This window comes from Phodopus roborovskii, unplaced genomic scaffold (genome assembly GCF_943737965.1).
Source record: "Phodopus roborovskii unplaced genomic scaffold, PHOROB, whole genome shotgun sequence".
Lineage (NCBI taxonomy): Eukaryota > Metazoa > Chordata > Mammalia > Rodentia > Cricetidae > Phodopus > Phodopus roborovskii.
Genome location: NW_026126485.1, coordinates 1,726,966 through 1,739,353, shown reverse-complemented (window position 1 = coordinate 1,739,353; position 12,388 = coordinate 1,726,966). Strand labels below are relative to the sequence as shown.

The following is a 12,388-nucleotide window of genomic DNA, read 5'->3' as shown; positions in this document are numbered from 1 at the left end:
TTTATTGTGCCATGCTGCCTTATTATGCTTCATGGAACTTTATGTCATCAATACCCAAACATTTAAAAATAAATTGGGAAGGAAGTCACATCCTGCTGTGGCTCCAGCCCTTGGCACTGATGTTTTTAAGTAGAGGTTTGTGTTAGGAGAAATTTGCTTTCAAAATGCTGCATGTGCCTCCTATAAAAGGTTGAATGAAACGATTTTATTTTTGGTAAATGGCCTGTGTATATTTATTATTTATTTATTTTACTCCTTTTAAACTGCAGCTCCCTTGGCTAAATGAAGCACTATGTACTTTTATTGCATATGCCATTGTTAAAAGAATTGGGAAAGATGCTTATTAGTTTTAATATCATGTGTGGAAACAGCTTTTAAGAAGCAGTTGCAGTTCCTAGAAGTACATTTTAAGAAGTCACCTGGATTTGTATTTGATTGATTAAAGAGAAAACTCTCTTGACTTTGCTATGATTTGATAATTATTTTAGTTGGGGGTATATGTCCTGTGCTTTACTGATTTGATGCACATTCCTGGGGCTGGCAGTATGCTTTGAGGCCTTTCATTTGTGGGTAGATAATCCAGGCAGAGCTGCTTCTCAGTGCAAGTCTTTGCCCTTTCTCCATAAACCATATGCTGCTATAATGTTTCTGTATACTCTTTCAATAAAACACACATGGCTTTTACTGGTGCAGCTATTGTTAAGTTAAACACAAACCAAATAATCAGGCTTCTTGCATCTAACCCTGGAATACAGTCTCCCAGAAGACAGTGTTCAACATTTCGAAGATGGCTCAGTGGTTAAGATCACTAGCAGTGCTTCTGGAGGATCAGGGCTTGATTCCCAGCACCCATACGACACTTTATAAAGGGCTACAACTCCAGATACAGGGGATATGATAACCTCTTCTGGACTCCACAGGTACCAGGTACACAAGTGATATACAAACAAAACACCCATATACATAAAAAAATAAACAACAAATTTTGGTGGAAGGAGCCCTTACACACTACTAGTAGGGATGTAAACTGAAGTAAACACTGTGTAGTGAGTATGGAAGTTCCTCAGAACCCCAAAAACCTGTCATGCGATCTAGCTATAACACTCCAGGAATATTCTCATGGATCCAAATAAACAGAGATAACACAATATCCACACTGTAGAAATCCTGTTACTTCCATGTATACCAGGAGATTTTTCACAATAGCCAAGATATCAAATCAGCTTCAGTGACCATCAACAGATGAAAGGATAAAGGAAGTGTGTGTGTGTGTGTGTGTGTGTGTGTGTGTGTGTGTGTGTGTGTGTGTGTAGGAGTTTCATTCATCTACGAAGAAGATGGACCTCTCTCTGAGTTGGAGAAAAATCAGTGAAACTTGAGATGATCATGTAAGCAAAATAAGCCAGACACAGAAAACAAATACATATTTTCTGTCTTAGAGGAGTATCCACACAGAGCATGACAGTAGAAGGGAGACTTTGTTAGAGGAGAGAGAGGGGCTAGAGAGGATAATGGGGAAAATAAAGGAATCCATGCCACAGATACCAATTTGCAGAGATTGGACTGGAATCCAGAGTCTACTCACATACCCATGAGGCTACAGTAGCTCTGAACTTTTAAAGGATCTGTAGAAGACACTTGGGTGTTCTAGAGTATAGTTATAATTTGCAATTCAGTAGAAAGTTCAGCTCAGCTGGTCACTTGCCTGAAGAATAATGTTCTTGTCTGTTTTCTGTTGCTCTAACAGGTTTCTCAAAACTGGGTAATTCATAAAACATAAAGGGCTATTTAATCATGCTTTTAGAGACAGACCAGCCTAAGCATGCATGGTTCTGGCATCTGCTTAGCCTTTGGAGGGCCTTTTTCTGGAGTTGGTGGTGGAAGGTTTCCAAGCTAGCTAGAGGAAGTTCTTATTTTTCCTCTGTTTTATATGACAAAGCTACTCTCACAATCATGTCACCTTGGCCCGGTCATATCACATAATTTGTAACTCAGAATCACATCTTGAGAACCAAGTTTCCATCAGATTGTAGGGGAATACAGTCCCACTGCAGCCAGCAGCCTTGAGCAGTTTGATTCACCTTGATTAAGCCTCACAGTGGTGATGATGCTGCATACCTCTCGGGCCTGTGTGCTCCTCTGGAGCTTGGTAAGTAAAGGTCTTTTGGCTTGGAGGGCAGACCATAGTGTTACCAATGCACACACTTTTTATTTGTTGCAGGGTTGACTTGGTAAAAGCTGAATTAATTATTTGCCAGGAGGTGGAACATTATACACACTTGGTATTTGTTTGGAATGTTTTTTGTGTATGTATTTGAAATAATTGAAGTGGTCATATAACTTTAAATAAGTGAATTCATTGAAATATACATAAAACCTTATACCAGTGACAGCTGTTATTAATATGTGTAAAAGTAGCTAACTATATATTCACTGTGTCCAAGAAATTTAAGAGGTGGAATAAATAGTTCTAACCAAGGCTTCAGGACATAATTTTTCAATTTATGTATACTTAATTTGAAACTTTTGAGATTCATAGAATTGAAAGTAAAAGTAAAAAGATATGCCTTTCTCTATCCTAAAAATGAGTGGGAATTATAGAAACTTAAAGAAACAATCCATAGAAATACTTTCATGTTATGTCTTCACACAGCCTTTTAAAAAAATAGAAGTTTAGGATATAAATAGGCATTTACTCTCTTCCTCCTACCTTTCTTTATGTTAAATACGGTTTAGAAACACAGTAGCCTACTGGGTGAGTGGAATCTTGCCAGCTGGGTTTTCTTGCACAGCTATGTCCCACTTCTGTGTCTGTGTGACTGGATTGTCTTGTGAGGTGCTTTCAACTTCACCTACATAAATTACATGTAATGCGTGCCTATCGTATGCTAATGGGGATCTAGAAAACACTACACTTAAAGTCCTAATAGTCTATCATCTCATAAAACAATAAACACCATTTTTAACTCTTCTTATTGTGACTAGCACTGTGATGAGCTTTAAGAGTTCGCTGCCGGTGCTCTTGTGAGTGATCTGGGTAAGAAGCATGCTTTTTATGATGTTGCCTTTCTTATTTGGATGATGAGGACTCTGGCAACATCTTCCTGTAAACTACACTGAAGAAGGAGGTGAGAAGACAGGTGAGGTGCCTCCTACCTCCTTTAAGTAAATGTTTGCTGTCGTTAACTGGTGCATGGTTAATAGATTTTAGTTGGCAGCTGTCTGAGAAAGATGGGTAAGAAGAGTGAGGGAAGTGGATTTGTTTGTGTTTCAGAAAAGCAAATGAATTTAATCTTCCCTTTGTTTCCCTAATCACTCTTACTGTTATTTATTTTTCTTTTAAAATTCCCCTTATGTTTGAGATGTCACCTTTCTCCTGGATGTTTCTGGATCTCTGGGATAAAAAGAGGAGGGAAATCTGGGCTTGTGTCCTGCTTCCCAGTCTCGGTTGCAGCGGGGATGAGTCTGGTGTTGCTTTGACTCCTTGTCTGCGCTGCCCAGCTGGACTTTGCCTAGGGGAGGAAGGCTGCTGTGGTGGTAGCACATCCTATGTTGCCTGTGACTTAGGTGTGTGTAGAGAGAGGTTAGTCTCCTGGCCCTTCCTTCTCTTATACATAATTCCTATGCCATTGCCTGGGAGTTTGTGGTAAACTAGGATCTGACTTTTAAGGTATTTTTCACATCCATGTTCATTGCTGCTGCTCTATTCACCATAGCCAGGAAATGGAGTCATCCCAGATATTCATTAAGTGATGAATGCATAATGAAATGTGGTATACATACACAGTGGAATTTTATTTGGCCTTTAAGAAAATGAAATTTGTGAGAGAATGGAAGAAGCTGGAAAACGTTATATTAAGTGAGGTAACCCGGCTTAGAAAGAAATATTGCATGTTCACAGTGAGGGTCCCAACATTTAACTACTGTAAGTGAGGGTATGTGGAATTGTGTGTAGAGCCAAGAAAAGAAGCCCAGGATGGTGGAAGAAAGAAGCTTTAAGGAGGCGATGAGGATGACTAGAACATATGTTACATGTGAGTGAAAGAGAGAATACTAGGGACGCAAGCTTGCCAGTAGGAAGAGGGCAGAGTGTGAGAAGTTTCAAGCCAAACTAAGACATGTGAAAATGCCCCAAAGCACAGTTACTCTGTGCAGATTATAAAGTAAAATTAAACTTAGAAAAAGCCAAATAACTGGCAAGTGGTGTGTGCATTTGCATCTGAGATGCACATTCCGTAGTTGAGGTCACATAAGTAGCCATCACCAGAGGAGTGTGTTATCACAGACATCTGAGCTAGGTTGTACCTGGCCTTTGTTCAGAAGCTGAATCAGCATAGGTAAGGCTTACTTATTGTCCCTTAGGGTATCTTGGTGGCCTTCAGCTTATTTGAGTACAATAATGGTATTATTTTAATGTTTAAATTCAGTTTTCAGCAGGTCTGATTTTTGTAGCAACATATAAAAACGTATTAAAAAATGCAATGCTACTGTATGCTCATGCTGTTTCATTATGTAATTGAAAGAAAAAAACATCCAATATAAACACCCCACATATTACATAAAAGCCTTCTTTATATAAGGCCATAGATTCCTGAACTGCTATGAATTTTAATGCACGTAATGTTAACTTGCTGAAGATAAACTTTGAGTCAAATAGAACAAACACTAGCAGCATTTCTACTCTGTGTGCAGAGAATATTGCAGAGGTTTTGAGGACTGCTCACTTAGTGCCAATGTGTTCCTCAGATTAGGTCACCCAAGATGACGTTTGTTTAGGTGACTTAGTTGGAACTATTCCTGAATGTGTATACATGTTAGGTTGTCAGGATGACAGAAGTGACAGATTTTTGTCCTGTTTTTAAATATATATTTATGTATATGAGTGTTCTGTTTGCACATATGCCTGCATAATGGAAGAGGGTATCAGAAGAGGGCATCAGATCCTATTATAGATGGTTGCGAGCTACCATGTGGTTGCTGGAAATTGAACTCAGGACCTCTGGAAGAACAGCCAGTGCTCTTAACTACTGAGCCATCTTTCCAGCCCAGCAGACATTATTTTTAAAAACCAATTTGTTGTATATAACTTTTCAAATGTCCTTTATGCATATCAATGTTTAAACACAGTGTCTTTATACTTCTAAACTGGAAAATGTCATTGTTTAGTCAGATGGCATGACAGTAATGGAAGTCGGAGTTCAGTGGTTGGGAATACTGAATGAACTGTCTAGTTTGTCTTTTCCCTGAGAAGTGTCGTCAGTCTATAGTTGTATTAACAGAAGTGTCATGGGAAAAAAATTATATAGAGGACAACCAAAATCAACACAGCAGAACTTCAAAAACTGGGAAAGGGTGAATGAAATAAAGTACTTCCATGTAAATGAACCAGTAATTTCCTTAACTTCTTTTGACCATACAAAATATTACTTTGAGAAGTCTGGTCACCTTTATAATTATAATGAAAAGGCTTAGATGCAATACCAGAAGAGTGTGTGTTGGCAACTGACAAAGTATGTCTCAAAAACAATACATTAGGGCCTGGGGAGCAGGCTTAGCAGTTAAGACTGCTTTTGTCTTCCAGATCAGTGGTTCTCAACCTCCCTGATGTCACAACCCTTTAATACAATTCCTTGTGTCATGGTGACCTCCAACCATAAAATCGTTTTATAACTGTAATTTTACTGCTGTTATGAATTGTAATCTAAGTAACTAACATGGGGCCCCAAAGGGTTGACAAGCACTTTTCCAAGGATCTGAATTCCGATCCCAGCATCCACATCAGACACATTTGTCTGTTACACCAGCTGTGGGGATCCAGTCAGTGCCTTTGGCCTCCTCCAGCACTGACATTCATGTACACTAATTCCACACAGACACATTTTAAAGATGAAATTTTTTTTAAAAGTCTTATTTATTATGTATACAGTGTTCTGCCTGCATGTGTGTATGCCTGCAGGCCAGAAGAAGGCATCAAATCTCATTATAGATGGTTGTGAGCCACCATGTGGTAGCTGGGAATTGAACTCAGGACTTCTGGAAGAGCAGCCAGTGCTCTTAACCTCTGAGCGAGCTCTCCAGCCCTTAAAGACGAAATCTTAAAGAAAACAAAAACCCCAGCACTAGGGAGGCAGAGTCAGGAGGATCTCTGTGAGTTCAAGGCCAGCCTGGTCTACAGAGAGAGTTCTGGGACAGACTCCAAAGCAATACTGAAAAACCCTGTCTTTGGGGGAGGGGAGGGCAAAGAAAACAAAAACAACCAGAATTTATATTTAAAAAATTCCCAATATATCAAATATTTTTAATGTTTAAAATAAGTACTTACAGAGTTGAGGCTGTTGGATTTTATATTTTGGCCAATCAATAAACTAGATAATAAACTTGTGGGCCTTTAAATTCAGGAATTTAAACTAATTTTGTCTTAGTGAGACCCTTTTTTAAAAAACAAATAAAAAGCCAGGCAATAGTGGTGCATGCCTTTAATTCCAGCACTTGAGAAGCAGAGGCAGGTGGATTTCAATGAGTTTGAGGCCATTGGTCCACAAAGTAAGTTCCAGGACAGCCAGGACTGTTACAAACCCTGTCATGAAAAATCAACCATCCGTCCGTCCGTCCATCCGTCCGTCCAAGCAAGCAGGCAAGCAAACTAGTAAAACTAGTTAATCTTGTGTTCATTTCTACAGTTGAAAAAAGTAGTGATGGTTCAGAAATGGGACTTTGTTGTTGCTAAATAGATGAGGTTACTTGTTGCCTGGAAGGAAAACCAGACACTGTGCTTAACTTTAGGTGCTGTAGACAGCAGTGGCAGACTGGGTCCCCAGCCTGTGAGCAAACTCCTTGCTGGTCTGCGATGTTGTTGCCTGTGGCTCTCATCTTGAAGTCTTTATGCAAAAGAAGGGAGAAACTACAACTCTTTGCTTATAGAGGACTAGAACCAACTGAGTGAAATCCTCTGTTCTCTATGGAACATTGCAGAGAGACACAAATGCACTGTCAAGCAGGAGGAACAATTTTGGTTCTCCTAGGAGTTTATTGTAATGTTTTTTGATGCTGCTTAGAACTCAACACTGTAGGCAGAGAATGATAACTAAGAGCAGGCTTATAGAAGTTTCGTGATGTTTTAGAATTCTAATCCAAGGAAGGGTCTTCCTTGAAAATAAGAAAGCTCTCATCTCCCTCCAGGTCCTCTCAAGGGCAGTTTTAAACATAGTTTGCCATGTGCTTTCTTTCCAGGACTTTGAAAGTTGGTTAGCATCATGGGATACAAGTTTGTCTGGATCTTAGTGCTCTTGCAATCAGCTTTTAGGAGCATCTTCCCAAGGGCAGGGTTATGTTTGTAAGCCTCTTAGGCTGGAAAGCAGTGGCTACTCTGAAGGAGAGGATGCAGGGTGTGCTTGAGGACTCAGTCAGGCTCATAATGCTCTCTGCTCATCTCAGTCCTTATCTTTGGGAAAGACAGATGGCTGCTTGTTCTGAGCCCACAATCAGACCTCTCTGCTGCAGTGGAGGTGCCAGTCATTCTAGGGTCCTGTTTTCGTTACCTAACTTCTCTGTCTGCCTTGCTATCCCAGAGGCCTCTTTCAAAGTTAGAGCTGTGTAAATTAAGCAGTTAGGGACTGAGGTATGAATTTAGCTTTGGGCTGAACACAAACCTACTGTGTTTGCAGCAGACAGTTAGGGGGAGATCCAGTGCAGTGTTGGTTAATATAGAGCATTAGAGATGTTCAAACAATGGGGATATGTGCCTGTGATGGAGGACACTTTCTTCTTTCTCTCCTTTCACCCTGAGACCTCCTGGTTGATGAAAGGAGGAAGAGAGAGCTACCCATCACCTTGAGGGGAGGCTGTCACTTGAATTTCTCCAAAGCTTCCAATCCTGCTGTAGCCCTCTCCAGTTTGCTGGCCTGCCAGTGCAGTTTAAAGGTTGCAAACAAAGCAAGTGCTCCCTCTTGATCCATCTGGGCCCCTCCCTCTGTCATCCGTCATTGTCAATGGGAGATGTATGTGTAGCGGCACAAGGGCAAAGTCTGACCTCAAGGGTATTGGCAATGTTCTTAGAGAAGGCATTGTTTGTTCAGCGTCTTTGGAAGCACAGCTCCAGGCGTTCCTGAGCCCCTGGCTAGGACCTGACTGCAGTCTGCTGGGAGAGAGGGGAATATTCTGGTATTAAAACTACAGGAACTATATTTCCCTGTTCTACTTTTGAATACACCCAGCCTCTTCTTTTTTTCATTTCTGCTATCTTTTTGGTTCAAGTCTTATGCGCGATTCTGAAAAGCAGAAGCAAGGACTTGAGTTCTACGGGTTTTATTCAAAGAACATCGACATGTAAATAATGAAAGAAGGGAAAGTTGATAAGATGCAACAAATGCATAGTCAGGAAAAAAAAAATGAAATAATGTTCCTTTCACATACAGGGAGGCCTTTGCCTGGGAGGGAAAAGTAAAGGATGGGAGGGTAGCACCCCACCCCCACCCTGTGCATGCCTGGAGTAACACATAGAAGCCATTGGTCACTGGGTCACGATGCCTTGAGGCCTACAGGTTCCCTCAGCCATAGAGAAGATGGTGCATGTGTAGGTATGGCGTACTACCCCAATGCCCGAACATAAATTTGTCTGTTAACGCCCTCTCAGTGTTTCCTAGATGTGAACTGATAGTGACAAAATGTTAATGAAGAGTATCTGAGTTTTGTGAATTTCTCTGCAGGAAAACTTCTTTGTCCATAACTATTGGGGTAATAGTTTCGGGGTTGAGTTGTACATCCAAGTATCATTCCAAAATCATACCTACAAGTAGCTCCCGCAGGGCTGTGTGTGCTCAGTGAGGAGTGGCTAGAATGAATTCCTTATCACTTACTGCCTGGGCCCTCAGTTTCCATGTGGACTCTGGGCCTCATACCTTTTCTCCCCCTACCATATGGGGTAGAGAGTCAGGAGTGATCAGATGAGAGAGATGACATGAATGATGGCAGTGAAGGGTTATTTATTTCCCTGAAGAAGGAGAGGTGCTTGCTAGCCAGAGATCACAGTTATTCTCATTCATGTTACTGAGCTGCAGCTTGTGTTTTAACTCATTCAAAGATAAGTCCATCATTTCAGCATCAAAAGTGGGGGCACCAGAGACTCAGTCCTTGAACACAGTAGTGTTTTTTTCTGGTGAAAATCCCATTTGGTCAGAAATCTGAGTACCCACTCTTTTCCCTACTGCCCCTAACATTTTGGTACCTTCTCTCCACCCCCCACCCGCCCATCTTTTTGGCTTACTGCAGCCAGAGTGCTCCTTTTTCTGGGAAAGCCTGATATTCTGACTTCAGTTTTATAATTTAATGATAGAGAATTTCCTTAGTAAACCAAATTTAGAATCCTAGAATGCTTATCTTATATCCAGACCTTGAACATAAAAGACATTTTATACCCGCAATTGTTCATTTAATGAGCAATTGCAGAGTGCAGGCCGGTTAAGGGATTGAGCTATATGCACTATTATTGCAAGAAGTATTCCGAAATACCAGAAATAGGACGTAAGCTCTGATCAGGGAGACTGCGAGCACAATTACCTTCTTTTCAAATCCTTCTGTGACACTGCGGGAGGAAAAAGGACTTTGAAACTTGAAAGGAAAGAGCTTGCTTTCAACCTCAAAAGCTAGGAGGAAAGGGCTCTGAAATTTGCTCAGAATTCCCAATTCACCATTAGTCTGTTTCTTCCTTTAGCCTCAAGGCATTCTCCGCTTTTTGAAAAGATGTTAAGAAATTCAGTCACAATAGAGAGCCTAGTTTTGAACATGTTTCACTCGGTCCATTGAGGTCTGGGCTCCAGCCTTTGTGTGGGGTGAATTGAGCTGAGCGGCTAGCTGGTTGGAGAAGAGGTGAATGAGGAGTCGCTGTGCAGTGGCAAATTGTGGCAAAGAAAAAAAAGTTCACCCCTTCCTTTATTTTGTAATGTGCATTCCTGTGCAATCCTGCCAGTGGCAATATGTGGAGTCCAGACTGTCCCTAAGTCAATATGGAGTACTTGGTTTATAGCAACTCTTGTTAAGTTTGTCTTGTAATTGAAGCTGCTGTTGACCTTGCTTGGGGACCATTTGTAAAACCGTTTATTTAGCATAAACTGAAATAATAAACCCTCCTTCTCTGGGGCTGATTGTGATAGGGTGACATTAGTTTGATTTAATGATTACCCGCCTGACCCTTCTGCTGGAGAGGGAGTCTTGAATAGGGAGAGTTCACTTCCAAGCACTTGCAAAGAATACTAATGAGCTTGTTAAATTTAGCATGGCTCCAAACCACTTTTAATTCCTCTAATGGGAGCCGCACTGCCTGTAAGAGGGAGAGGGAGAGGCAAGAAAGGCCAAGAGATGCTGAGAGTGTTCATAGAGGGTCCATCGGCACAGCTAGAGAAGCTCACCAAGAAGTTTATAGAAAGTAGCTAGCCCGAGCCCAGGGACTGAGTTGTAAGTATCATCTGTTTGCTCTCCCATCCCACCCCACCCCCATCCATGGCTTTTATAGCTTGGGGGCAAGAGAGGAGCAATGGCATTAAAATGGGTTTTCAACAACAGAGCAAAATGGGTAGTAATGGAGAAAAGAGCAAGCAGGTGTTCGGTGAGCTCCCAAGCAGCCATGAATGGAAGTATCCTACCTAAAGATGCCTAGCGGAGTTCTGTTTTTGCTTGAAAAGACTTGTGTGAAACATGTCTTACATACCCGGTGAAAAGGGCCTTGTCTCCTGAGTTGCAGGAGTTTGTGGTCAGGTGTGCAGGAGTATGTGTCTGCGTCCTCTTTCACAGGGCTGGGGTGCTTTGTTCAGAACTTCCTGTGCCCTACACAGTGCGTGCAGCAAGGTAGCTCTTGCTCTTCTGGGTTTCTGGCATTAAATTCCGACTCCATGCTGGTTGTTTTTGGAGGGGTTTAGAAAATCTGGGACAGTTTCTAAAACAGTGTTCTTTGGGCAGCTCTGTGTTTGGGCATGAATTCCATTCACATTCATCCTCCACCTGAGCCCAGATGACAGAAAGAAGGAGGTACAAAGTGGGATTGTGACAGTAGTATTTGAAATAATTTTTTCTTGAAAGTTGTGAGAGAATTGTGTGTTTCACTTTGACCCCCAAGCTTGCAGCTTTTCAGCAGGGAAGCTCAAACAGTTGCTTGTATTTGGCTGTTAACGTCCATTGGCAGATGCTCTTGGAGCCATGGGCTGTTTGCTTACATTTTTGCTGCTGACTCCTGCTTGTTGCCATGGTGGACAGTATGTTTCTGTCAATAATTTGGCCTAGTGTAGCTTGTCTGCACTGACTCTCAAACTTTATTGAACAGCTCGACTCAGCTGAATGAGATGAGACAGCTTTCGTCTTTTGGCACGCAGACATGCTTGCTAGATTTATAAGAGCAGGCGGGAATATTGCTTGGGAGTTAGTTGTGCTCCCCTTGTATACATAATACTCTCAAGTCTCTTAGCTATTTGTATTTAGGAGTGTGTGTATTGTCAAGTTTTCATCTGAGTGCTCATCAAAAGCAATCAACACAGGAGATAAATTCATGAAGTATGTATCTTCTGGCATCTGGGGGCAGTGTGTTGTTGAGTAAAAAGGTCACAGCACCAACTGTGTAATAAAAGTTAAGGTTCCATGATGGAAGTTTCTGTATTAAAAACATTCTTGCCTGCATTTAACTTTATGAAGACTATGCCTTTATTTTTTCCATTCTGTATTGACTGTTTGAGCTTATATAACCTTTTCACACATGTTGGGATAGTTCTCATTAGCAAGGTCACTATGCTAAGAGGCACCCCATTTTTCTTTGCCTTCCTTCCTTCTCCCTGCAGGTTGAAAGGGCCTGGCAGTGAGAAGTTGGTCAGCCAAACTGACTATCCAGTTGTTGGTAAAGTTATATTTGCATGATCATTGTAGGAGGACATAACTACCACAGAACTTGAGTTGACCATAGGGATGCATTTTTAAGGAGAAAACATTAATTTCTTTTGGGAAGGTTAAGTTGAGGAACCCCCAGTTTAAATCTGGTACAGATTACAAGATCTTACTTGTTTTTTTTTTCCCAGAGAAGGCTAATTATGTGTCACAGCCCCTTGGTAAAAAGGGCTTCCCCCTCCCCGTTATACAGAATGTATCCCTCACTGTTCCAAGTTAACTTAGTTTGAAATTTTAAATAGGGTGGTTTTTTTTTTTTTTTGTTTTTGCTTTAAACAGCACAAATGAGTGGAAACTATGACTTTGGGCCATTTGAAGGTTGTAGAACTTTTTAATAAAACTGTTATTTTCAGTGTTTTTGACACTTATATGCTTTTGCAGAACCCTGAAGTCCTTCCTATAGCCTATAACCTCACTGCTATTGAATCTCCAAGGCCGACCAATTCCTGTGTGTATTAACAGTGAG

The 12,388-nt window shown here is 41.1% G+C and overlaps 1 protein-coding gene across 2 annotated transcripts in view; it reads left to right on the top strand.

The window, feature by feature from the left end:
• Positions 1 to 12,388, top strand: part of Gli3 (GLI family zinc finger 3) — a 253,101-nt gene that overhangs the window by 66,297 nt on the left and 174,416 nt on the right. Inside the window, exon 1 of one of the 2 annotated variants that reach the window (XM_051194721.1) lies at positions 10,295 to 10,449. The exons of the other annotated variant lie outside the window; for it this stretch is intronic. The gene's annotated coding sequence lies outside the window, so the exon portion shown is untranslated. Of the gene's footprint in view, positions 1 to 10,294; positions 10,450 to 12,388 lie in introns of those variants that run through there. 2 annotated transcript variants of the gene reach the window in all.